At 47.4% G+C, this 27,800-nt stretch overlaps 1 long non-coding RNA gene across 2 annotated transcripts in view; it reads left to right on the plus strand.

Moving 5' to 3' along the window:
- Positions 1-7,732, plus strand: part of LOC144316891 (uncharacterized) — a 33,760-nt gene extending 26,028 nt beyond the window's left edge. For both annotated transcript variants that reach the window (XR_013382723.1, XR_013382722.1), the window contains exons 3-4: positions 4,465-4,616; positions 7,512-7,732. This is a non-coding gene — a long non-coding RNA (uncharacterized LOC144316891). The remainder of the gene's footprint in view (positions 1-4,464; positions 4,617-7,511) is intronic.
- Positions 7,733-27,800: the final 20,068 nt, after the last annotated feature.

The raw sequence follows: 27,800 nt of genomic DNA on the forward strand, positions 1-27,800 counted from the left end.
CTATTTCTCAGTAACTCTGTTTTTGGTCCTTGTGAAGACTGTGCCTAAAAAAGGAAGGCAGGTGGTGGGGAGTGGGGCACCTGGGTGGCTCAGTCATTTAAGCATCTGACTGATGATCTCGGCTCAGGTCTTAATCTAAGGGTCATGAGTTCAGGCCCTGCATCAGGCTCTACGCCCAGTGTGGAGCCTACTTAAAAAAAAAAAAAAGATTAAAGATTAAACATATAATACTAAAATAGAAGTTGCTCTTCAAAATCAATCCTTACTTGCAAAGAGTGACTCTTCACGAGGCCTTGGAGAGGAAAGGGCACTGGGGAAGAACCACATGATTAGCAAAGGGGACCTTTGCTCCCTGTGTGTGTGGTGTGGCTCTCCTTACCTTTGGGGCCCTCTGCTTCCCTCATACTGATCCTTACTGGTACCTCTAATAAGCCTATATCCCAAATGGTTCTAGTTCCTCCACATCTTTCAGGCTCTATCCCATTGAAGTCCATCCATTCATCCAGCCAGCCAGCCATTAATCCATTCCCCTCCACTCTTCCAGCAAACACTGAGCATTATTCCTCTGTGCTGATGATGGTACAACTATACCAGGACTCAGTATGTGTGTGGCTTGAGCAGACTTTGCATCTAGTAGGGTAGTAGATTTCCCCATGGGTAAGCTCAAGAGGTGTTAGGATAACTGGGAGAACAGTTAATACAGGGCTCAGAGAAGAGGAGGGAGCACAGGCTTTGGGGATGGGCTGTCTGGGTTTCAAATCCTGGCCCCACCACTTGATAGCTATAAGAGCTTAGGCAAATTACTTGACTTCTCTGTGTCTGTCTTCTCAACTGTCAAATGGTATCCCATTGTACTTAGCTCAGTAGGTGCTGGTTACCTACTGCTCTGTAACAAAGTACTCCAGCCATCTTATTATATCTCAAGACTTAGGTGGGTCAGGTACTTAAGCAGAGTTTGGCTGTTTGATGCTTTTGCTCCACGTGGTGTCAGCTGAGGTCATTCAAAGTTTATTCAGCTGGCCTGGAGGGTCTCAAATGTCTTGGATTTCCTCTGGGATGACTGGAAGGCTGGATCTAGCTGGGATGTTGGATGATAGCATTCAGAGGTGCCCACTCCATCACGACCAGTTTAGGCTAATCATACTCCTTACGTGGTAGCCGAGGGCTCCCAAAGAGACTGTGCCAAGAGATGGAAGTGAAAGCTGCTAGGATCTTCAGGCTTGATCTAGAACCTGGCACAGCATCACTTCTATCACATTCTATTGTCAAAGCAGACCTGGGGCCTGCCCAGATTCAAGGCAAGAGACCATACACCCCACCTCTCCAACAGGAGGAGTAGAAGGAATCTGTGGCCATCGTTTGAGCCACTATAGATACAAAAAAAGATGAAATGAGTTAGTACATGGAAAGCAATTAAAGCAGTGACCAGCAGAATAAAGGCCATACAGATGTTTGTTGTTATTGCTATCATTAGCCACCCTTGAGCTGAGTCTTAAAAGGTGAATCTATGCTTTCTTGGTAAATGAGGTGCTGCGGAGAGCCAGGAGTTGGAGAGTTCTAGATAGATGGTGTTGTTTGCACATACTTGCATCTTGTGGGCAATTTTATGAGAGTCTTGGACTTTGCTAATTCAAAGTAGATGATTAGACCAACCAAAACATGTAACCGACTAGTAATTAACAATCTTACACCCCCTCCTAGAGACAAGCAGGGGCCTAACCTAATGGGCAACACAGAGGACAAGACGTCACTTGGAAGCCCGCCCTTCACTCAGAACTGTCAGCTCTGAGGGGCTCACAGACCCTAGAACACACAGATGGGCAGACGCAGCTCTGCGCTGCCTGCCTGGGCTCCCCCTCCCAAAGCCCACTGCCTAATTGGAAAGGGCCATTTCGACATCTTAGCAGAAAATGGGGTTTTTCTTTCCTTGATGTCGTGATTTGACTGGGAGTTAGCAAAGCATCCATAGAATCCTAAACATCTACTTAGAAAAATCAAGCCTTCATCTCGGCTTGGCACGGGGCTCTGCGCTCCCCTTGTGGGAGGAAGATAAAATGCTTTCATGCGTGTCCTCCTGCCTGTGAATGCGGGCTGGTTAAACATCTCTGGTAATGGCTGAGCTGTGCCAAGGATTTTATCTCTTCCCAGTAACAGTCCCTGCCTTTAAACGGTTTCCACAGGGAAGAGCCATAATGTACACGCAGAACACAGGCTGCGAAGGGCTCTCAGGGAAGAGGGAGCTTTTAGAGGGACAGGCAAAGCCATGGTGTGAGCCTTTGTGGCTGGTGCCAAACTAGGCCCTTTACATAAATTACCTTATGTAATCCTCACTACACTGGGGGAAGGGGGTGGGGGAAAGAAAGGCTTATTTTCACCTCCTCTTACTGTTATCAAACCTAGAACCCAGAATGGCTGAATAAACTGCCCAAGGTCATGCCCACGGCATGGGGCAGAGCTACAATTGCTATCCAAATGTGTCTGAGATCTCTATTTTTACTCTATCATCTAGTAGGGGGGCATTCCCCATCACCCCTAGAATTGCTCTTCACCCTATTACTAACCCTTACAAAGTCCCCACTTTGAAGTGGACAAAATGATTAGTGTCACAGCTTGACTGTATGGCTTCCTTAGGAAGACCCCAAAGCATGGCATGTACTCAATCTGAAACCAGAATGGAGTACACAGAATGGAGAGTGCGCTGAAGGGGAGGGAAAGGAGGGCATTTTAACAGGGACTTAGAGGGTAGAAGAGATGCAGTAGACAGATCATTTTGCTGCTCAGGGAACTCAAAAGCTATGGGTTCACATTTCAACCATTTCATTAAGGTGCCAATCCATAACCTTGGAAAAGTTCTGTCACCACTAAGAGACCCAACAGCTTCTCAAAGAATTAGGTTGATCTAAACAAATGTTTGACCTAGAAGGATTTACCTACCTTGGGGTGGGAAGGACCCACTAGGCTCACGATGGGCAAAACCCCTTTGAACCCATGTACCACACTGTTGTCCTCACAAGAGTGGGCTCTTTGAGACCAGTACCATTTTGGCTTGTCTTTATCTGCCCAGCCCCTGTCTTCACCCTAAAATTGAGAAACTCTGCTCTAGGCTTTCTGAAGTCTCTTTTAGTCCTGAGACTCTAGAAATTTATCATGGCTGCTGCATATAGTTGTATAGGTTGTACACTCGCAGACTGCAATGTGAGTTGTACACTGCAGTAGGACTAGCTTCTATATAGGCAGGATGGAAGAAAGGACATGAGAAGGTGGTGAAGAGGGGAGGGGTTCCAAGCAGAGAGAAAGAATGGTCTGTGACTAGTCTTTTCTCCAATCAAGAGGTAAATAAGTATTTACACTGCCTAAAGGAGTGGTCAGGTAGGTGTGTCTGGTTCAGTAGAGGGGGATTTGTGGGGTTTGTCACTAATTACACTCATTACCCACATCTGATCATGATCATTTTGGCTCTGATTTAGAGGGATGGTCTAGGCAGAAAATCCTTTGATATAAATAAATTCTTTAAAAGAAAGAAAAGACACCCCTTTGATGTGTCAGAGATGTGGTGTCACTGGTTTTAAGAGGCAGCTTCCTATGGGAAATCCTCCATGGACTGACTTCCTTCAGGGTTTATGTGTTTGGTTAGTATTTGCTGATAAACTATTGTTTAAAGAGAAATAACTGTGTGTCCCTTCACACTGGGGCTTCCTGAGAGCAGGGCTATGTCTTCCCCCGCCCCCAGCCTGGGGCTCCCGGAGGGCAGGGCTGTGTCTTCTTCCTTAGAGTATTTGCTAACATCAGAAGTATGTCTCCATTCTTCATTTATTTGATGTTCACTGAGGACCTATTAAATGGCAGACACTGTTGAGGAACTCAAAATATTATATTGATAAATAATAAACAACATTAAGCAATGATAACAGCTAAGAAGAAAATAAAAGTCCTTGGTGTAGCTCAGGGTTGCATGGCTATCTCAGCTGTGGTTTGGGAAGGCCTGTCTGAATAGGGGCTCCTGCTGAGATCAAATAGTAAGAAGCAGCCAGACATAGGAAGGTCCAGGTGAAAATCATTCCAGGCAGTGCTGACTGTAAGTACAAAGGCCCTGAGGTAGGAAAGAGGAACAGAAAGGTCAGTGTGTCTGGGCCTAGTGGCACAAAATGACATCAGAGAGATTGGAGTGGGTACTATGGAGATGTCACTGGGCCTTGTAGACCACAGTGAGGAGTGGAAGGTGACAGAGAAGTGGCTGACTCCCATCCCCTGAGGTGTCCTTAAACTTTCTGTGGCTTCTCTGTGATACCCTGTCTGAGCTCTGAATGTCTGCACCTAAGAACGCTGTGGCCCGTTTCACCCTCCTCAGCTCCTTCTGGTGCCCCCAGCAATAAGGAGAAGCATCCTGCCAGGGCTTCCCTCCTGCAGCCGCCCCAGGAGCAGCCCGCTCTGGACAACACACCATGAATTCCTTTGCCATTACAGCCTTGCCATTACAGACCTGGGCCTGGACTTCAGCCCTCATTTCCTGCTCTTAGGCACCATCGTAGTCAAGCCAGTGAAGGGAAGACCTCCTCAACCCCAAGTTGGGATTTATAGACGGGATAACCGAGAAGTGTGCGGCCGGGCTGTCTCAGGTAGGCCCTCATTTCCGGTCTGTCTCCAAGCTAACAGTAATCACCCCAGTACCCTGGCCACCGTCCTGCCTTTTCTCCACCTCCACAGCCCAGACAACTGATGACAAGGAATCAGTAAGTGCCTGCTTGTCACGTCCCCCACAAACAGGCCATGAAGCGGCCAGGCTAAGAAGTCACTGACCTACTGTTGAAATCTGACAAGTTATTTTAACCTTTCAGCTTCTCAGTCCCTCCATCTCTAAAATGGGAATAATGGCATGGACTCATCAGGGTTGAAGTTAGATAGTAAATACTTGGAGGGGGCCCTCCGTATATCATACCAACCGGGTAACAACTCTCATATTGCCTGTGTGCCCGGCACTATTCTTCATTTTTACCAGGGATATCTTATTGAAACTCCGTCACCCAATGAAGAAGGCACATTGTGATCCCCATTTCTCAGATGAGGACACTGAGGCAGAGGGAGGCCACCCAGATCTCCAGGAAGGCTATCAGATGGGGGTTCTCAGTCCGGGGGGCTACTGTCTCCCTAGGGGACGTGTTGAGAGATGGGTGTGTGGTTTGGGGTTGTCACAGCATCTGGGGTGGGCAGGAGGTGTTCTAAGTCAATATGTCCCCTGGGCAATGTGTGGAATTGGTCCTACATGGGAAGAACTGACCAACCCCACGTGCCAATAGCACCCTGTTTTGAGAAATGCTAATTCCAGAACAACCCCTCACTAACAGACCAGAGATTGAATTCCAGATCAGATGATTAGTGGGGGCTCACCTGGTACAATAGGGCAGAGCTAGGACCACAGCCGAGTCCCGCCTTGACTACCAGCACCTTCTCCACACAGAGCCCAGGCCAGAATTTGAACAGCTTTGGACCGCCTTCAGGGCGAGGGTGACTGGCAGCGCTGAGTAGGGCCCATGATTCCCCACACCCCTGGCCTGCAGAATGACCCCCTCACCCAGCCTCGCCTTGAAGGGTGACCTCCATTATCTTTAATCAGGGTCTCAGATTGCCACTGCCCATGGCCACCTCCCACATAGAGAAGGTGTTGATAATTACATTTCTGCCCTCTGTCGCCTGTAATTAATAATTGCGATTAATCTGGCACACTTCAGTCAAATAATGCAGGGCCTAATTGGCCTCGGAGACTTTCTCCTTTTGATTGAGACAATCCTCCTTTGACGGGGTTCTGCAGCCAACTGTGTTAACTCAGCAGGACCTGTCAAAGGCTGCAGTACAATAATTTGCATGACATTTTGGGAGCTGAAACTGAGCAAAGGGGTGGGGGAGCTGGGCCCTTTGAGCTGGGGCCAGAGGGCCAAAGATTCGGAAGTGCTAGAATAGATCTGTTTAACCCTTGACTCACTCTGGATGCCAGACTGAGCAGCGCAGAGTTTTTTCTGGTCCTGTTGCACGTCAGCCCCTACTTCCTCCTTCCATCTGTGAGAATGTGGGTGTGGGGAATAGACAGGCATCTTTGTGACCTAGCAGGGGAGAGAGCATTCCTTCTTTTCCTGAGTTCTCTGATTGCATCTGTTAAAATTCTTTTTATTGTAAGTGACAGACCACTTAGCTTCGCCTTAGGTAACATAATTGAATGAATTAATTATTGAAAAGTTCAGACAGAGTCTTGCTAGCTTCAGGTATGGTTTGTTCCAGGGATTCCCCGGTGGCATCAGGATGTCAAGCCCATTTTTTTTTTGCCATTCTCTTGGCTTTGCTATACTCCTGGGTCAGTTTTCTCTTCTGGCCACCACCCTTCCCTGCCCACTACCATCACCACAATAGTGGCTGTGCTACCACCTGGACACACAGCTTCTTCCTGGGAAGAGGTCCCTGCAAAAGAAGAGAAAGTTCCTTTGGAGAAGCTTCGGGCAAACATCTCACAGCCCATTGACCCAAATTTGTTGTGTGCTCTCTCTACTTTCCTCTCGTAATATCACTATGGTCCAGGTGATGGAACTAGTTTCTCCAGGGTAGTATCATATTTGTGACATAGAACAGGAGTTGGCCTTGAGCCAAAGGACATGTGTTCATAGATAGTTTTCTTAGAACACAGCCATGGTTTTTTTTTGTTTGTTTGTTTTTTGCATATTGTCTGCTTTTGTGCTATCAGGGTAGAGTGTTGTGACAGAGACCTTACAACCTGTAAAACAATTTATTGTCTAGATCTTTAGAGAAAGAGTTTGCAGACTCTTGACATAGAACGGCAGAGCCAGATGATGAGTCTCACCTTATCTACCTCCACACCTTTGCTAACACAAGCAGAATTGATTCTAGCAACAGACAAAGGTGTGGCTTGCTGCTGAGGCAGGGCTGGGTTAGAACTCTCTGGTTTTTTTTTGTTTTGTTTTGTTTTTTTAATTTATGATAGTCAGAGAGAGAGAGAGGCAGAGACATAGGCAGAGGGAGAAGCAGGCCCCATGCACCGGGAGCCCGATGTGGGATTCGATCCTGGGTCTCCAGGATCACGCCCTGGGCCAAAGGCAGGCGCCAAACCGCTGCGCCACCCAGGGATCCCAACTCTCTGGTTTTTAAAAGAGCCAATGTCTTAAGCTGCAAGGGTCACTCAGAGCAGTTGAGGACCTAAGCTGAGGTAGGGAAGTGGTCAAGGGTATACAGGAGAGGAGAATGGAGCTCAAGGAGGCACCAAATGTAGCCCCTCAGTTCCTTCACAAACTTTCCCAGAGGGAACTAGGCTGTGAGCAGGTGGGGGGTCCTGGCTCAGCCTCTAAAGCTGGGCACGTGATGGGCCTTCCTGACCTTCAGAACCTGACTTCCCAGGAGAGGGACAGCCTCTGCTCAGTCCTGGCCCCCAGCCCCTGCCCCCTGCTAGCCTCCCTTGGGTGCTGCCCAGGAAAAGGAACCGCAGTTGGCATTTCTATAACCTTACTTTTCAGATGCATCCAGAAAACATGTTTGAATCAGTCCCAAGACTACATCCTTCTCTAGTTCCTTCACCTGGACGCAAGATACCCTGCAACTGAAATCCATGGGCAAGATAGGATTCTTGAGTAATAACACTGGCTAGTGTGTCCCGGTGCTTATGTGGGTCAGGTGCCACATGGATTCAGTTACTCTTCACAACCACCCCACGAGGCCGGTATGGCCATGAGTTCCCACTGACAAATGAGAGCAATGAAGGCCAGAGTGGTAACTTGTCCCAGGTCACATAGCTTGTCAGTCGGGTCGTCTGGGAAGCAGACATTATGATTTACTGGGGTTTATTAGAAGTAATGCCCATGACAAATATAAAAGGGGGCAGAAGTGCCTCCAACCACCACACACAATCATGGTGTCTCAGCCACCCACTGGAGAGTTCCAGAATGGCCTGCTAGAGGTCTCTGGCTCTGGGCAGATATGGCCAGGCCCAGCACCCTGCCATGGTCTATGGGGAGCTGGCCTGGACTCCAGAGCTCAGGTGGATCCTGAGGGTGCTATAGCCCGAGGCTGTCCGCTAACTGCCCCCCTTGAGGCTGAGTGGCCGATCCCTTCTTGAAGGGGAATCTGAGAGGCATGTGTCTGTGGCCACCTCACAGTTAGGAAATAAACCAGGACCCAAACTCCAGCAGTCTGGGGCCAGATGCTCTACCTCTTGGGAGACAGGGTGGAACAGTGTAAGGAATGCTAAACTGGAGCTAAAGCTGGGCATCCTGGCTCTGTCACCACCAGCTATGGGATCCTTGGGCAAATCACTTCATTCATTCATTCATTCATTCATTCATTCCAGCACATTTTGAACAATTGTGGAGTGTTGAGTCCAGTGCTAAACCCCAATTCGAATGCGGGCCACAGCTTCATGGAGCTCTCTTATGGGAATGAAGGAGCCCAGTAGCTCACAACCCTGCAGGACAACATCGTAAGGCAGGGATGGACACAACAGGGCACAGAGATATGGATGCTTTCATGGGCCCCAACTTCATCTGAGAAAGGAGCAGCTGGACTCAAAGATCTCTGAGACTCCTGTCCACTCTATGAAATCAGCTTTGGGCCAAATCTGAGGAATCACGGGGTCTGCTCCAGCAGACCACAAGGTTGGGACTAGAGTAAAGACCAGGCCAGGGGGATCCCTGGGTGGCGCAGCGGTTTGGCGCCTGCCTTTGGCCCAGGGCACGATCCTGGAGACCCGGGATCGAATCCCACATCGGGCTCCCGGTACATGGAGCCTGCTTCTCCCTCTGCCTATGTCTCTGCCTCTCTCTCTGTGTGACTATCATAAATAAATTAAAAAAAAAAAAAAAAAAAGAAGACCAGGCCAGGGAAGCAGCCTGGTGGTGTGTAAGCTGGGACACATACAGCTGCCCAATGCACTTTCCAGAAGTGACCTGTTCTATCTCCAAGCTTCATAGTGAATCCCCAACCTTGGGGCAGGTTCATGGCCTTGGGGGGCTGGGTCCAATGCCTTTGGTATCCCCGACAGTAGGGCAGGCCCTCCATCTTTGCCTTCAAATAGACACTACTGGTCCAGACTGAGAGCCAGGACAGCTGGGCAGGAAGTATCAGTTAAACAACAGATGTTCATCAACTGACAGATGAGAGGACTAGGGAAATCAGCAACTCATTTAAAAAGGCAACCACCCAGAATTTCCTTAGTCCCTTTCCTCACCTGGCCATGCCCAGACACATGACCTTGAAGAGGTCCCTTATCTTGCTTCAAATTATTGCCAAGAAAATCTATGGCCAATTAAGCAAATGCTCCTCTTGCACCTTTTACTTTTGCTCTCTTAAATAAGCTCTGGCCCAAGCTGTGGGAGATGATGCTGCTGGACCCACCGGTTCTCTTCATCAGACTAAACATTTTACCCCACAACACAGGCTCCAGGGCTTGGTTATTAAAACAGCAAAACCCAAATGCTCCCAAGATAAGCTCCTGATAATGTGATAATAGCAATCACCTGGGAGAATTCCAACTGGTACCTATCACCAGGGGAAATGTCATCAGCAAGCAAGAGTCCTAGCTAAAACAACCCCACAGGTAATTTGCTGGTTTATGGCTCAGATGTAAAACACTAATGTGACCAGACTCCAGTGGCCAGTGGAAAAGCATTGACAATGAAAAGTCCTTTTCCTCAACTGAGCTAGGGAAAGAGCCAGAAAGATGCAGCATCCCTGGTTTGCGTCTTCATCTCTCCTACTCCAGCCATTTGGGGCCAGTGTTAAGAAAGACGCAGATGGTTGGCGGTTGAGGGTGGGGAAGGCCAGAATTTTACCCCTAAACTTAGCCAGATATCACCCATCTACTGATGTAGAAATGTTGGGGTTCAGAGCTGACGGCTCTGAAGAAAGAGTTCTTGAGATAAGACGTCGTCATTGCAAAAAAAAAAAAGGGCGTTTAATTAAAGCAGGGGGACAGGACCTGTGGGCAGAAAGAGCGGCACTGGGGCTGTGAGCAGTGATTGTTTATATACTTTCAAGCTGGGAGGGAGTTAGGGACAGTGTAAGCCTCCAAGGTAATTTGGAAATAAGGTTTCTAGGACCTTGAGGGGGCTAGCTGTTGTTAGGAAAAGTTTATTTATTACTGGTTAGAAAAAACTCAGTCATGAACCCCCTTCAGATGTAGATCAGTGAGTCATATGCTGGAGGATGGTTACTAACATGTATCTTGGGGGAAGAGGGTAGAGATAAAAGAAGTTTCCAAAGGGATTTTTATATGTTAAAGAAGATTTACAGGATCCTCGGGGTTCTGGATAATGTTAGGCTAAGATTGCCATTTGCCCTTAGCAAAGTGTCAACATCCAGGCTACAGAAGCAAAGGGACAGCTATCAACCATTCTGGGACTTAAATGGAGAGCTTGTTTAACATGGAGATTCCTGGCCTTGTCCCCAGGGAATCTACTACAGCAGGTGTGGCCTGGGGCCCCAGAATCAGTCTCCTCAGGTGATTCAGCTGTGGACCACACTTTGAGAGTCCCTGGTTCCCCAGAGCGTGCGTCTGGAACCTTATAGATTTGTATCCCAAGAATGAACACAGTTTAGCTCTCACTCCCCAAATAAGTGTATTAATCTATAAGTTTTGTACATGTAATATCAAGAGCCAGGATATTAATAGAAAGAAAAATTGTTAATGATAAAAATAAATATAAATGGAAATTATAATATTTCCTGCCTGCCAACGCCTGTCCCCCTTTCTGCTTTTAACTCTCAGGGTTTTAAAGTCCTCCCCACTTTGGAGGCCAGGGCCCCAGAGACTGGGAAACCTGCTCCTGATGATCAAGGTGAAATCTCAGGCTTTCCTTCCTTCCACTGTGAATTCCTCTTGATTCCATTTCCTTCGGATGGGGCAGTGGAGCTATGGTGGGTCATGCTGGGGCCCCTCTTGGCTTTTGGGGTGCTCCTTGACTGCGAATGCTCCACGGTTTTGCCTTTCACTGTAGAGCATTTGGACATTTCTCTCTGTTACGCTCAGTGTCAGCCAACATGCTATGAATCAGGCCTGTGCTGATTTAGTGGTATGTCATATTTCGGGTGACATGCTTCCTCACCTGTAAAATGAGAGGGTTGGGCTGAGGGATTGCTTAAGGCCCCTTCCAGTTCTGACAAGTGAGGCCTCTGTAAACCCTGGTAGTGCCATTTGTGAATAGATGAGTAAGTGGGGGCACTCAGAAAACACCAGGGAAAGGGGGAAAGCTGGTTAGTGTGGAGATAACATCTTCCAACCAGTTCTCAGGGAGAAAAGAACATGAGAGAGTCAAGGTCACCAAAGCAAGGGCAGGAGGACTGCTGGGCTTGGCACCACGCAGGATCGGCAGCATCAGATCTGGCTCCTAGCATAGCCTTTGCCTAGAGCAAGTTCCCTTGAGCAAATACTTTTTTTTTTCTTAGCCTCAACTTCTTTTTCCAGACAGGATTGACTTGGATGACCACCATGGACCTCATCTTAGGTGTAATCTAAAAAAATTCTTTTTTTCAAAATGAGAGTCATGAAAATAAATTTTAATTATTTAGTGAGACAGGTAGGGCCTGGTAGAATGGAAAGTTTTCTTGAAAGTTTTGTTTCAGGGATGTGTGTGTGTGTGTGTGTGTGTGTGTGTGTGTATGAGAGAAGGAGACAGAGGGAGAGAGCTCTCAACTGAAGGGGCCCCATGAAAAAAAGCTGTTTTTTTTTTTTCCTTTGCTTCTTTTCCTGCTTCTGTTCTTGCTAGGACCTGCACCCTTACTTCATACATGCCTTAATGTATGTCCTCCTTATGAGGGTCAAGGAGTCAATGATTTCTTTGGAGTCTTCCAACATAACATATTACATCTAAGCAGCATCCAGGTGAGCTTGTCTTGACCGTCTTTCAAGACAGCTGGCTCAAGACACTTTGATATCAGGACCCCTGGCTCCAGGGCGTGATTCACGAAGGACACATGACCACTTGTCCTTGTTCAACCAGTTCCTGGGATGTTTGAGGACACATGCATATACCACCATCCTCAATAAAAACCAGACCCCCAAGCAAAAACAAGACTCATGCTCCTTTTCCTTTCCGAGTCTCCCCAACACTCTATCTCTCTATATATATCTTCAAAACATTCTGCTCTCACTTCCTCCTGCCTAGAGTGTGATTTCCACCTTGTGCAAAGCCAAGGACCTTCTTGACTCATCCTGTGGAACCCCTTCTGAGACCTCAGACCTGGCCTGCCTGCATCATGTGCACATGCTAAGTCATCATACCGTTTGGGGGCCCAGGAGGGAACAGAAGACACACTTAAATAAGAACAATGTGAGAAGGGTTTAATGTACTATTTACAAAGCCAAAGCATAGGGAAACCAATCTGTAGGACACAGGGTCTTGCATCAGCAGACGTGTTACCACCCCTTGAGCAGAAGGAAATGGGGAGGAAATAGTTTCCAGAACCCAACAGAGGAGTTGCGAGGTAAAGGCCACCTTGAGAGGAGACTTAGCCTTTAGTAGAGGGACAGCCAGCCTGCTATGATAGAGTAGGAAGTAAGCCAAGAGAGAAAATATCCTGGCCTCACTATCCTCCTTCCCATGTCCTGCTGGTGCTCCCATTGGCATCAGAAGCCAGAGGGCAACAGAGCCACAGGTGCAGTGCCCTATGCCTCTTAGGGCAGAAGGCAGGAGATGCCAAGGGACAGAGGGGCAATTTCCCACACAGGGAGATATTTCTTACCATGGATTGCAGTCAAATACACTTATGAGCCATGGCTCACAAGAGACCAAGGTGGTATTGGAAGCCTGTATGGGTTTACAGTCAGTCAAGATAAGGCTGGAAGCCTGGCCAACTGCCTGACCTTGGATAGTCTACTGAACCTGAGGCAGGCAGGCTGGGTCCGAGGCCCCAGAGAGGGAGTCCTATAGGACTAGCCAAGGACTAGCTATAGGATTGGCTTATCGCAAGGTGGAAATCAAATGTGAGCCATCAGGAGGTGAAAGCAGAGTTTACTGAAGATGTAGAGAGAGAGCAGAGATGGATCATCCAGGAGACTCTGAAAAGAAAAAGGCGTGTGTGTCTTATATTTGCTTGGGGCCTGGGGATTTTATTGACAATTGTGGTCTGGTGCATGTGTCCTCCTAGGTATCCAGGAACTGGCCAGAACAAGAACAGGGTCCAGGTGTCCTTCATAAGTCACTCATTCCTTGAGCCAGGGGTCTTGGCATCAAGGAGTCAGTGGTCTTAGAGAATATTCAGGATGACCTCTCCTTAGATGTTATTTACTGTGCTGGAAGACTCCAAAGATAGCATTATCTCTTTGTCCCTTACAAGGAGGACATATGCTATTTGCATTACAAGTCATGTGTAGAGTGAAGTAGGGGTGCAGGTCCTAGCAAGAACTGGAAAATAAAGCAGAGGAAAAAAGTAGCTTTTTTTCCTGGGGTCCCTGTCTGAAACCCAGCTGAACCTTAGCTTCCATATGTGCAAGAGCGGAAGAATGATGCTGACTATGTAGGCTTATCACAAGCATTACAGATACTAATTGAGAAATGCCAGGTACATGGGGTATTCAGTAGTGACAGTGGGGATCCTGTGTTCTAAGTCCAACAACAGGAATTATTCGCTGACAACAGGGAGCCCCTTGACAGCACTGGGGTTTGGGGAGGAGTATGGCCCATCTCTTTTCTTTAAATATCACCCTTGTATGCTGTGGGCCTTCTTTCTTTCCATGCTTTCCATTCAGCCCTTGGCTATTTTGTTCTGCAGACAATTATTAATGGAATGATTTATAAATTACAAGGTGTGTATTGTTCTTGGAGAAAGCACAGGCCAGTTGTCAACAGAATTTACAGAGAAATTAAGTGGTAAGAAGAGTTAAAGCCCAAGGAAGGAACCAGAGCAGGAACAGAAAGAGCTTTTCTGGGGAGCCAAGGGTCTTGAGTGTTCTCCGAGTAATTCCCATGAGCTGTGCTCCTCCTGGAGGCAAGGGGCCTGTTCTAGCCCAGGGGGTGCTTCCTCTGTCCCTGTAGCCACAGCTTGGGCTGAACCCACATTCCTCCAAGCCCCTGCTCCACAGACCCTGGTCTTTTGATTTTGTGACAAAAAGTCGCTTTATTTCTCTCCTTAACAAACACCAAGGGTCCCTTTTCACAACCAATCAAGCCAGATTGCCCAAGCTTCTACTACTGGACCATATCTTACTGGAGTCTCCGTTTTCTCATCTGGAAAATGGAAATGATGACTCCCGCCTTAAGGGATGGCTGAGAAGTGTTGAAATCAGGTATATAAATCAGGTATATAAAATGTTGAAATCAAGTCAACAAATGGAAACTTCTGGTCTGGCCCATCCTGATAAGTGTCTTCCACAGATTATAACTCTGGCCATCCTCCCCAGGCAGACAAGTTTCTTCCTCTGCAAGCAGGTCACTTGGATTCACAAGGATCTTCCCTCTGATTCAAAACTGTTGATGCCATTGCAGGCTGCTCTGGCTCTGTTGAAGGAAGATACTGATAATTACACCTAGGGAGTAGGGAGTGGGTGGGAGAGGATTGCTTTGCTGGAGCCTTCAGCCTTGTGCTCATTTGCATTAAATCAGGGGCCTTCACTCACTTTCCCAGTTACACACACACACACACACACACACACACACAGGCACACATGGTTGCTGGAAGCTACAAATCAGGCTTGTCATTGGTGCTTTGGTAGCAGAGGAAGGGGATCAGGGAAGCAAGCCAGGAGTGCTGCCTTGAAAGGGATGACAATACTGCGTGGCTCCTGACAGCAATGGCTGCTGGCTAGAGTGGGGTTCCAGAACCAACGTGCTCAGGCTGGTCCCTGATCCAAGCCTTAGCACTTTCCCACTGGGTGGCCTTGGGAAAGATACTCAGGCTCTCTGTGCCATGGTTTCTTTAACTGAAAATGGGGACCATAGTGTGCTATGATGAGGATTTCCTGAGTCAGAACAGGGCAGGAGGCTGGAATAAGCCTTGCTGGCACACAGTGTTCTAGTGTTCCATGCATATTAGCCACCATGTCAGCTTCGGCTTGATCATCATTGTACCTCTAAGACACATGTACAGTGAGGGGAGCCCTGGACTGGGCTAGGAAGAAGAACTAACATTAAATCCATCATTATAGTTATTTTTCCAAATATATTACTCGAAATGGGACTTGGGACAAGTTGTAAAGACCCTTTACACTTCACCAAAATAAGCAAAATGAAGAACAAGAGGACATTTGGCTGAGGGGCAAGGAGGAGCAAGGCAAGTATGTGGAATGCCTCTTGCGTGGGCCTGTGGAGTTTCCAGAGGTGGGCCATCCCAGGCTCTGAGCACCATAAAAATACAATCAGTTGCAAAATTCACTGACGCATGCAAGTCAGTTGCAAAATGGATGAACAGCCCCCCAAACAGAAGGTTGAAGAAAGAAGTCACACACAAAAGAGTACATGCTGTGCGATTCCATTTATATAAGAAGTACAGGCACAGGCAAAACTAATCCATGCTGTTAAGTCAAGTTAATTGTTCTCCTCAGGGATGGGACTGGGGGCGGTGTGTGTGTGTGTGTGTGTGTGCTGGGGGTCCTGGTCATGCCCTATTTCTCCAGCTGGGTATGAATGACATTGGTGTTTAATGTTTGTGAGGATTCATCATACTGTACAGTTATAGGAGGTGTTTGTGTATATGTATTTCTCCGTGAAATTTTCAAACAAAAGTAGTCACTTGGTGAAAGCATAGCTTTTCAGCACACTGAGTGTGGATGCTATTGTTAATGACAGAAATAAAGAGCTAACCTTCCTCGTGTGCCCTGCTGACCACTACATGGATTTCCCGTACAGCTGTCCCGTGAGGTAGGGTGGCCCTCTGCCTTTACAGAGAGGACAGCTGAGGCTTAGTGGGGTTAAGTCACTTCCTCACACCCCCAGATCCGTTCCACTGTTTTGTGTGTCCTCCCATCCACCCCTACCCCCATACCCAATAGTGAATGCCTTGGGAAGACAGCACAGAATCTGGCGTACAACTGATGCTCAATTAATGCTTGAGGGAAGAAGCAAGGGATGTCGTTGCATTGTCACCCATCAGCCCATCTTGGCATTCTGAAATCATTTTTGTCTCCTGTCTAATTTCTATTGCACTTTTAGGCAGCACCAAGGGGCACTTAATTGCTTTTCTGTTGCTAGTTCTAAAACATTCTGTCACTCTGGCCTGTGCCTCTGAGCTGCACAATTGTTTGACGTGATTGAGGAGCAAAGAGAGAGAGAGAGAGAGAGAGAGAGATGCTTCTGCTCCCTAGGGAGCACATGCGGGTCGGCGAGGGAGGATGGGGAGAAGTGCACAAAGGTGGGGGTGGTAGCCGGGAATGAATGCCTAGGCCTGACTCCCTCCACTGGCCCAAACCCTCAGTTCTTAACCCAGTACCAGCAAGGAAAAGTGAGTGAATGGCCCCAAAATGGAAACATCTCCTAGCCTCATTCCCCACTCCAAGGCCTTGCTTATGTCCCCATCATCTGCCTCGGCCCCTTCTCATCCTATTGGATTCTTTGTTGAATTAAGATCAATAAATAGCCCAATATGTGGCCAATTTGCCACAAAGACTGCATTTTCACTCTCCCTGTCAAAAGCTTTAGCAAATACCAAAAAGCTCCAGAGTCTCCAGAGTCCAGGGCAGACGGCACCTCTTCTGATCCCAGAAGCTCTTTACATTTCCCTTCAGAATTGTCAGGGACATGGCTTTCCTGCCCTTTGGGAGGATCCTGTCTTTCTCCCACTGCTTGTGTTACACTGAGTCAACTTTCAATGAATAATGAATTATAATAATAATAACTTGAGGAAATTTATGCCCTAGCTTCAACGAGGTCCAAAACATAAAGAGAAAATTCACTGTAAATTACATCCTGGGACTAGCAAGTGAATAATGCAGGCATCTTTCCCCAGAGACCTCCAAATCAACTCATTTAAATTAATAAATCCCATTCTTCTCTGTGCCTGAATAACAGGCTTATTTATGTGTCTTAGAATTGGCCAAAATATCTGAGTGAGGGAACAGAGCAATTAGAGCCCTTTCTTTACACACAGAGATTTTTGAGTTGCCGGCTAAGCTAGCTAACTCTCATTTTGGCTGGATGTAGAAAAAAAAATTGAACTCAATCTGATGAATAGATTGCTTCTAAATCTACATGCTGCCAAATAACCAAATTGCCTGAATTTTTCACTCTTCAGTTACTTCTTTTGTTATTATCTGGGCATAGGACTTCTAGGCCTAAAACCTTGATTTGGACCAGTCTTTCTTGAAAAAAAATCCTGCAGAGCTGCTCAAGACTGGAAAATATGGTTTTTCTGACAGGTCCCCCTACTGAGACCCCTTGCATTCAGAGCCAAAATTTAAAATATTTAACAGAATGGGGGCATGCGATTGCCAGAGTAGTTGTAGCTTGCTGCAAGGTGGAGGGGGGGCACTGTGCAGTGTTAACTCTCTAGTTTGGGGATTTTTAGGGTGGTCAGTGGAGGGCAGAGGTGGTTCCTGGAAGAGAAGCAGGGTGGGGCCCTGGAGAGATCAGGGCAGTGCTCTTTATCAATGGGAATGAAAGTCTTCTAAAGTTTCAAGGGAACAGATGACAGAAGAGCAAGTCTGCTTCTATGAGAGATGAAGAGATGGGGGTGAGGAAGAGGTTCTTTTTTTTTTTTTTTTTTAAGACTTTATTTACTTATTCATGAGAGACACAGAGAGAGGCAGAGACATAGGCAGAGGGAGAAGCAGGCTTCCTGTGGGGAGCCCGATATGGGACTTGATCCCAGGACTCCGAGATCATGACCTGAGCCAAAAGCAGACACTCAACCACTGAGCCACCCAGGTGTTGGGGAAGAGGTTCTAATCTGCCTGTTGTTGGTCATTTTTGTTCTCTTCCTTCTGACCTTATCCTTAGGCTGTTCCCAATCTGTTCATTATCACTCTAGTTCACACAGCTATAGTGCAATGCAATTCTGATGTTAACTATCTGGAGTGTCAGGTCAAGTTCCATAGGTCCCCAACAAATCTGCCCTCACCTCAGACACTAGCCACAATTTGCGGGGGGTGGGGGGGGGGTCAGAGCCACCCATAGTTCAGACCAACTGGCCATAAATTTACAGGTAGCTCTTACCTTCTGAAGTTTGATAATTCACTAGACTGATTCATAGAACTAAGGAAAGCACTTTACTTGAAATTACTGTCTTATTATAAAGCATAGAAATTAGGATCAGCCAAAAGAAGAGATACAGATGAGGTCTGGGAGGATCCCACATGTGAAATTTCTATGTCCTCAGGACCCCTCACCCTCCCAGCACATTAATGTGTATCACCAACCAGAGAAGCACACCCAAGTCATAGTCCAGAATTTTTATTGGGATTTCATTCTGTAGGCATGATTGAAAGCTTGGCCACAGGCTGGAGCTCAATCTCTAGTACCCTGGCCCTCCCAGGAGGTCCATCTGTTGCCATGTGACTCAACATCCCAACCATCTAATCACATGTTCAGTCTTTGAGGCATGACCAACCCCCATTCTGAGTCCTCCTGGTAGCAGAAACTCAGATGTTGTCCAAGGACCGCCCCCCCCCATGAATAGCACAGGAAATTGCAAGGTTCAGAGGCTTCCTTCCAGGATCTAGGAACAAAGACCTACCAAATTCTTTATTATATAACATATGGTTTAAATGAACATGTTTTCACTGGGGCCTAGCTTCTGTGTCCATTAGGAATGTCCTAGAATGCTGTTGCATGTGTGTGTGTGTGTGTGAGAGAGAGAGAGAGAGAGAGAGAAGAAAGACATGGAGGTGTCTGAGAAAGTGGAAAGAGGATGAAGCAGAAAGAGCCTTGGACTACAGGTTGAACCCTAGTCTCGGGTTGGATGGAATGTTATCCTCAGGGAGGGCAAAGACATAGTAGTTCTACCACCAAGAACAGCTCAGTGCTCTTAGGAGTTTTTCCACAGGCTGGAGGATAGATGGTCTGAGAGGGAGCCAGAGGAGGGAAGAGTTGGGGGTGGGTGATATCTTGTAGGACATGGAATGTCAGGGTAGGGAATGGCTTGTGTCCACAGTCTTGTGTGTGTGTGTGTGTGTGTGTGTACATTCCTGGGTCTGTGCCTGTGTACACACATGTGAGCATGTTTGAAGGTGAAAAGGAAGGACAGGCTAAGTTGACAATACTCTCCAGATTTGGGGTACCATCCACTAGCGTACAAGATGAACCAATGGCTGATAATTGGTACACTCTCACCATGATGTCTCATGAACCACTTAAAGAATTTTGGCTTCCTTGTCCTTACGACCTTTGGCTCCACCAGATTCCCAGGGAGGGAATACACTCCTGCCAGGAGGCACAGCACTTGAAGCCATGGTCCCAACATGGTCACCTGAGGATCCTCCTGCCAGTAGACCAGCAAGCAATGAAAGGAGTTACAGTGCTATAAAGGTGAAAGTAACTAGCCCTGACCACCAGGGTTGCTCAGGATGCTGTCACATGCTGGGGGCAGGGAGAAACATCTAAAATTCAAGAATTCACTGAGCTTGGGCTTCTCTGTCCGGTCATGGCAAAGACAAGTGTTGGAATCACAGCCTGACAATAGCAAGGCAACTAAGTGCTTGGATCCCTTGAGATGAGGCCCCACAGTCTCCTGCCAGGCAACCAACCCAGATCAGCTGGCCAAGGAGAGGGACAAGTAGGATGTGTGCTGGCAGAGGGAGATGATGAATATCATTTATGGTCTTGGGACCAGTTATGAGCACAGGGACCATAGCTAGCTCCACTTAACTTCTTGTATTAAGTTTGAGCTGAGATTGTAGACAGCTACCACCATGAAGGACACTCGAGGGTGGACTGGATATAGTGAAAGGCCCAAGAAGATTTGAGGGGCGGATGGTACCATGCACCTCTTCTTACTACTTCACACCATCTTGTCCCCACTTCTCACTCTAGCCACTGCCAAGGCAATCAGTCCTGTGCAGGCTACAACCGGCTTCATGCAGGTCACAATATCATAGCACCTTATCTAAGTCCATGCCATATACCTCTCGCTTCCTGTGCTGGGGCTTCTGACACCAAGGTGAGATACTGGCAGGAGTCCACTAAGCACACGTACATAAGCAACCCAGAAATGTGTCATACTTATGGCCTGTGAGGCCACACTTGACCAACAGGGGAAGGAAGACAGTAGAATGGAGCTTCTCCCTTTCATCCTCCAAGCAGAGACTGCTGAGACATATTTCTCCTGGGTTCCTATGAAAATCGAACCCCCTTGGCCCACACTAGTAGCCAGCTCATTAACGCATTCTCCTTCTGGCTTTCCTTCTTCTGCATCACTCTTTTGCCCTTCACTCCTGCTCTGTGGAATCATAGATCAAATCAACCACCTGCATGTGAGCCTTTGTTTTGGCTTCTGCTTTGGGGGATAAGCAGTCTCTCTCAACTGTTTATTCTCAACACAGAAGCTAGAGTGATCTCTTTGTGAGTTAGATCATGAATCCTCTGCTCCAAACTTGGAGTTTTAGACATGCTCCTTCCAGCCCCCCACCCCTTCCACCCTTTTCTTGAGGTAGTCAGGGCCAGTTTGCCCCACTGGAATAGCTACTTCTCTCCTGGGATACCTGGTATGATCTGGCCCCACATGACCCCTCTGACCTCATAACCCACCACCTTCTTTCACCTACCCACTTCCATTCATTCTGGGCTCCTTACTGCTCTCAAACACATAGCCAAGCTCCCACATCAGAATTTCCACACTGGCTATTCCCTGAGCTTGGAGTACTCTCTCTCTAGATGTTTCCACGGGAAACACCATCATTCTTGCCATTCTTTCCTCTAACTGTATCTCAAGGGAGGGTGACCAACCATCCCAGTTTGCCTGGGACTCTGAATAGTCCCACCTTCTGGGGAATATTTTTTTTTAAGATTTTATTTATTTATTTATTTATTTATTTATTTATTTATTTATTTATTCATGAGAGATACAGGCAGAGACATAGGCAGAGGGAGAAACAGGCTCCCTGGAGAGAGCCTGAGGTGGGACTTGATCCTAGGACCCTAGGATCATGATCTGAGCTGAAGGCAGACACTCAACTACTGAGCCACCCAGGTGTCCCAAGGTGGGACTGTTAATACTGAAACTAGGTCAAGCCCAGGCACACTAGGATGCTTGCCCATCCTATTTCAACAAAACCTGACTCTTCTATTTAAAATTTCAACGACTCCCCTTCCCTCCCCTCACACACCTGATTCTCACTTATTTGGCTCTTATATTTCCTTTCATTCATAGGATCCTCACCTCCAACCTCCTACACAGTTTAATTACATGTTTATTGTTTAGAGTGTTTCCAGATGTATCCCTAGAATCTAGAACAGCTGAGGCAGAGTTCTCAAAGCATGGTTCCCTGGGCAGCAGCAGCATCACCTGGGAGCTTGTAAGAAGCGCAAACTCTGGACTTTACCCCTGATCCACTGAGTCAGACACTCTGGGAGTGAGTCCAGGGAATCTGTGTGTTAACAAGCCCTCCAGAGGATTCCAAGGTGCATTGATGTAACAGGTCACTACCTTAGCACAATAGCAAGTGCTCAGTGTTTGCTGAATTGCTTCTGCAGGGTGGATCCTCTTCATCCATTCTATAGAAATGGGTTCTTAGTGGGCTCTTTATCAACAAAGATTTGTCTTTGTATGGAGGAGTTGTTACTTTGAGCCAAAGAGAGATTTCTCTTCTAGCCTGCAAGCTCCAGCTTGAGAGCACCCGGGGTCACCATAATTAACCCAACACTGGCTGCCTACGTGCAGTGAAAGGATCTCAGTGCTTGCTTATCTCAGTATGTAAAAGGTGTTAGAGAAATTGAACTGCCCTTACATTTTCCCATGATACCTGAGCTGTATTTTTCTTCTTTGACCGGGGAACCTCAATCAGCAATATTATGGTGGATTATTTCAAAGGGTGCATTATTTCAAAGGGTCAGATGGCAGGGGAGCAGGAGAAAGTCATCTGATCCCTTCCTGAGAAATCAAACATTCTTGAAGTGCAGCAGGAGAGATTAAGACTAGGCCCCAGGAGGAACTTTCTGAAGGCCAGGGAAAGTGACAGGGACCTGAAGAAACTATGAAACTTTCTCTCATAAATACTGGAGTTGGGGGCTGATCCTATGTGTGGGTGGAGGAACTAGCCACAAGACTTTCTGGATTCAGGGAATGGATTGGAAGGTGGCTGCCTTTCTTTTATTTTTTTTTTATAATTTTATTTTAAAGATTTATTTATTTATGATAGAGAGAGAGAGAGAGAGAGGCAGAGACACAGGAGGAGGGAGAAGCAGGCTCCATGCCGGGAGCCTGACGCGGGACTTGATCCCAGGACTCCAGGATAGCGCCCTGGTCCAAAGGCAGGTGCCAAACCGCTGAGCCACCCAGGGATCCCCAGGTGGCTGCCTTGCAATGAAGAGTCAGAGGAGCAGGGGTTGCCCCCACTCATCAACCATGAGGCTTTGAACCCATTTTTCTTAGTTTCTTTAGCTCAGGGTTTTTCAACCTTGGCACTATCAACATTTTGGACTGAATAATTCTTTGTGGAGGAGGCTGTCTTGTGCATTGTAGGATGTCTAGCAACATCCCTGGCCTCTGTCTCCTAGAAGCTGAGACAGGAGGAGTATCCTCCTCTCTAATTGTGATGACAGAAAATGTCTCCAGAAATTACCAAATGCCTCTGGGGCAGGGACTGCTACCTGCACTGTGAGGCCTTGAGGATCTATCTATAAGGTCCTTCTTAGCACCAATATGCCAAGTTTCCATCAAATAGAGCAAATATCAGCCATGGCACTCGGGGCAGCAGAATCACGGCAGGGCTTTACTCTGAGCCAGAGTATGTGTCACATACACTGCAGGCCACCATGAAGCCAGGATGGCTCCGATTTGATCTCTACAAAATGCCTGCCTTCCAGAGAAGCTGGTAGCATCTTCAATGAGCACCTATTCTGGGGAATCTCAAATCCTAACTGAGCTGGCGAGGAAGGGGCATTGATGTCACACGCTGGAATACCTCTGTTACTTGTAAACCAGCATCCCAGGCCATGCTTTCTCAGGAAATCCAAAGTCATAGCCGACCAAATCCCCAGTCCAAGCTATTTTTGAGGGATTATCTCCAGAAAGACCATTTCAGGGTGAGGTGAGCGAGGCAGCATCTTGCAAGTGTAGGGTCAGATCCTGTCTTTATTAAAACTTGGATTTTTTTGCATCAATTTTGATTTTTTAGACATATTGCATTTAAATATTATTTTGCTCCTGAGTTATTCAGTCGCCCTCTGAAATGTTGCACCCTGACAAGTGTCTCACTTATCTCATCCCAGTCCTGACACTGACAAGATTTTATGATGCAGAACAGCAGGTCCCTTGGAACAGTTGCTCCAAGGGAGTAACTAACACTCACCCTGAAGGCCCAGGATACCTGGGATGGAAGAAGTCCCTGCAGTGTGAGCGTGCCAAAGACAAACCTGACCAAGCCTCCCAGCCCTGGTCCTCAGCGAATGAATGGTCTAGGGCACCACATATCATTCATTCATTTATTCACACTCATTCTCCGAGGACCCGCTCTGGAGAGACGCCGGCAAGACCAATGTGGTGAGGATCCCTTGAAGGCGGGGAAGACAGGTTCATAAACAAATGTCGCCTAATGCCCGTGATAAGGGTGGTACAAAGCACCGCGGGAGCCTTCTTGGGCAGTGATTCATTGGATCTGATATGCAGGGACAGAACCCAAATGCAAGATTCATTCTCAACCCAGTAGAGATCTTGTCAACCACAGGTCATTTTCCAATCTGCTAACGAGCCTGCCAGTCTCCGTGGCGAGATGTGAGCTGGGTATTTACTTAGCTTCATTTGCTTCAGTCACTTGGGTAGCAATCAAGGGATTCCCTACCCCCCTGCATACAGCTGAGGCTTGGCCGGGTAGAAACAATTAACGAAATGACTCCCACATAATTAGAGAACTTAATTGATGAAAAGCCAGAGGATGATTTTTTACTGCCCACTATCTTTTTTGTTTGGAGATTTGGGAGGTGGGAATGGCAAGGACTTTCAAGGAAGAAACAGAGAAAAAAATATATACTTGGGAACAATGCCCTAATTCCCCATTTCACAGATGACCAAAGGGAGGCCCACAGTGGACAACTGAGTTGTGCAGGGTGCCAACCTTGAAAGAGGACCTGTAAGTAGTAATGGCACAGGCCCACAGGTGCGGGGAGGAATGTGGGAGAGGGCAGCGTCTGCCTCCACTTCTCTGGTTGTACAAGGACAAGCGCAAGCTTTTTTTTTGTTAAGAAATTAATTAAGCGGCGGCTAATCCCTCCAGCAGTGATAAATAGAGTTAACAGCCCAGTATTTGTGGCAGGAGATAGGGTCCCTTGCGGCTGGTGCCAGGTGTTCCACACTCTAGGGAGGAGGGGCTGGATAGCTTAAAGGATGCTGCCTTTGGAACGGATGGCACTCGGAGTCTCCTCCCAGCAGCCCCGTGTCTACCTCGCTGTGCCACTGAATGCACAGAAGCGGAGGCATCTGCTCACTCACAAGGCACTCTCTGCTCTGGGAAAGAGGGCAAGAAGTATCATTTTATGGTTGAGGAGAATGGCATTCAGAAATGTTTGGCGATTTGCCCAGAGGCATTTTGCTACGCACTTTGCTGGAAGATCCTGCCCCGGAGTCCAGACCACGGTGTTTTCTGCCCACCCCGATCTCTCTCCCCAGTCTTGCAGAGGCTCTGCTCCTGGAATACATGGGGGTCTGGGCTGCTATCTTTCCACAGTGGGGCCTTGTGTGACCATCTCTGGCCCATGTCCAATCATTTCTGTGAACTCCACCAGTGCAGAGAGAGTCAACAGCCTACCTTTGAGTTCCTCTGCAACAGAGTTCTTTTTTATAGCTACCTTAGTTCTCTTTATATAAACAGAGCCTATTTCCCCTCCAAAACTCTGCACTAAGGACCATGCCTTTTGCTCATCTCTGGTCCTGGCACAACACCTGCCCAGGTATGTGCTCCAGAAGCAAGGACTCTCTTCCCTTGTTCCTGTATGGCTGACCCTTGTAATACCCAGGTAAAGATAACTTTGGGATTCTCTGATTATCTACCCTGCAGCCAACCCACTTCCTAGAAGTTGTAATGGGATGGTTTTTGTCCTGGAAACAAGAGATTACAAATGCAAATGCAGGGGGGTGGTGAGGAGCTGGTGGTTGAAGCAAGTACCACAAAGGATAGAAGCCCACCTGCAGGGTCTCAGGGATGCCTCAGGTCTACAGGGGTGGGCAGCTCATCTCGGCTCCTATCCATGCTGGTTTCAGATAACTATGGACTTTGCTTTGTCAAGGGAGGCAGAAATATGAGGTTTGATGTGAAATTTCATGATGTGACCATGTTGGTGTTAAATCCATTTTTTTAAAAAGACACTGTGATCAGATTCAACAACACACGAGTCTGGGCTGCCTATCTGAACTCCGAATTAACACCTTCTTAGGCATAAGGCTGAAAAGATGGCAGGAAGGGCCAGGTTGGGTAAGGGTCTGCAAGAGCCACTCAGGATGCCTTTCCTCCCTTTTCCTCCCCTCCCACCTTGTAGGGAGTGCAGAGGCTCCCCTGTTCTGTCCTTGAAACTGTACCTCCCTGGCTGGATGCCGTTGTGTCCTGTGTCCTAAAACTACATCCCTCACTCTAGTGGTCTTGGAGTCTCCCCTCCACTCTATCCACAACCTCACCATTCTCTCTCCTTCCTTGTGGGTAAATGAGAGGGAAAAACCCATCAAGTCCCATGCATTTCACGGCTTGGCAATGTTCGACTCAAATGTCTTCTCAGCGAATCTCTCTGTTTTCAATTACCTCCTAACTTACCTCCAGGGAGCTCAGCCAAGCGGGAGGATTAGTAAAATAATGAGTTTAAATTATTTAGTTTTTTTTGCCCCCCGTCTTTATTCTGTGGCAATATTGAATCTAATCCAGGTCCAGATGCATTGGGTGATACATGACAGGTTATGGCTAATAACTGATCTCATTTTCAAATTAATATGCAAATTCACTCAGAGCTGAGGAATGGAATGAAAGAGGCCAGTTGGGGACAGCAGGAAAGAGAGGTATGAGCAGGGAAGGAGCAAGAGGGGAGAGGAGGCTGCAGTGCCCGCCCCCCCCCCCATCTCCCCTCCCTGATCTAATCAGCATCTTCATATGAGAGACAAGAGAAAAGAAATCATGAAAAATCATCTTTGTCAAACAGGATCCCCAAGTGTACTCATGTCTCCCTCTACAGGGAGGCTGTGGGATCTTTGTACAATGGAGCTGGAGGGGAATCCTCCCCCATTTTACAGATAAGGGAACTGAGGCCCGAACATACAAAGCAAGCTGGGAGCAAGGTTATACCTACAAGTCCGAATACCGAGGGTCCCTATGCCAGCAGGAAGGTGTGGGCGAGAGAAGTCTTCCCTGGAGTGAGTAGCAGGAGAAAGGAGATACTTTTCTACTCCAAACTCTAAGAATGTGTCCCTTTTAGGTTGTTGTTGTTGTTTTTTTTTTAAGATTTTATTTATTTATTCATGAGAGACATAGAGAGAGAGAGGCAGAGACACAGGCAGAGGGAGAAGCAGGCTCCATGAAGGGAACCCTATGTGGGACTCGATCACCGGACTCCAGGATCACACCCTGGGCTGAAGGCAGTGCTAAACCGCTGAGCCACCCGGGCTGCCCTCCCTTTTAGTTTAAGAGGCAGGTCCTCTGTGTATGGGATTCTCTATTGGGCCATTCCCAGTGCTCGGTCAGAGTGTTGACCATTTCTGATGATTACCAGTTGGACAGCTGAATTCTTAAGGCCATGAAAATGGGGCACACAATGGGCCACCTATGGGAGACAGGCTTTTGTCCTATTAATTTACTCATCAACTTCACATAACCAATGGGAAAGTAGTCACAGCAAGTGACCTGCCTGAGGGAGAGATTCCACAGCAGAGGTGGGCCTGGATTCCAGGGCTCCTGGGTCTGTCCTAGTGCTAGTAGTAGCTCTGTCTCCCAGGCCAGCTCTTTGTGTTCAGGCAAGGAGCCATGGATGTGGTTGTATGCAGCCTGGATTCTATGTATTTTGAAAAAAATCATGGAAAAATAAGTTTTCTTCCCCACTCACCCTGGAAGATGGGTTATGGGAGGAAGGGGCCACTGGCTGCATATAACCCATAGCTAGTAAAGAGGGAGTGGTGGTTCTTTGGCTAGGAGGGAGCTGAGCCCAGGCAATGTGTCCTGGTGCAAAGATTGATGCCTGGGATGCTTCATTAGGCAGGATCATCTTAGCAGGAGCCCTGTTCCCTTAATCACTTAATCTTAGTATTGGTTTCCTTAATGTGTATTTACCCTCCTGTCTATTTCCTTCTCTGGGCTGCCATTTTTGGTGTCACTGGGGCTGGGGTTCAGATTCTGGGGTTGTCGAATGCTGGAGGATGGGAGGCTGTGGGGACAGAAGCCCACGGAGCAGGGGGTCAGGGAGGAGGGAGTAAGAGGAGACTCTGGAAGGCTGTGCTGTCCAAAATGATAGCCACTAGCCAAACATGGCTATTTACATTTACAATAATTAACATTTAGTAAAATAAAAAGTTTAGTTCCTTAGCCCTACTGGCATTCACACTACTGTTCAATGGCTACATGTGGCTAATGGCTATTTTATTAGCATGAATCTATGGAGTGTTTCCATCATCATGGAATGTTTTGTTGTATGGTGCCATTTTCAGGTGTTTTTTGTGTCTTAGGCATCTGACTCCTGGTTTGATTTCTGAAAATTTCCCTT

This window comes from Canis aureus, chromosome 7 (genome assembly GCF_053574225.1).
Source record: "Canis aureus isolate CA01 chromosome 7, VMU_Caureus_v.1.0, whole genome shotgun sequence".
Classification (NCBI taxonomy): Eukaryota; Metazoa; Chordata; class Mammalia; order Carnivora; family Canidae; genus Canis; species Canis aureus.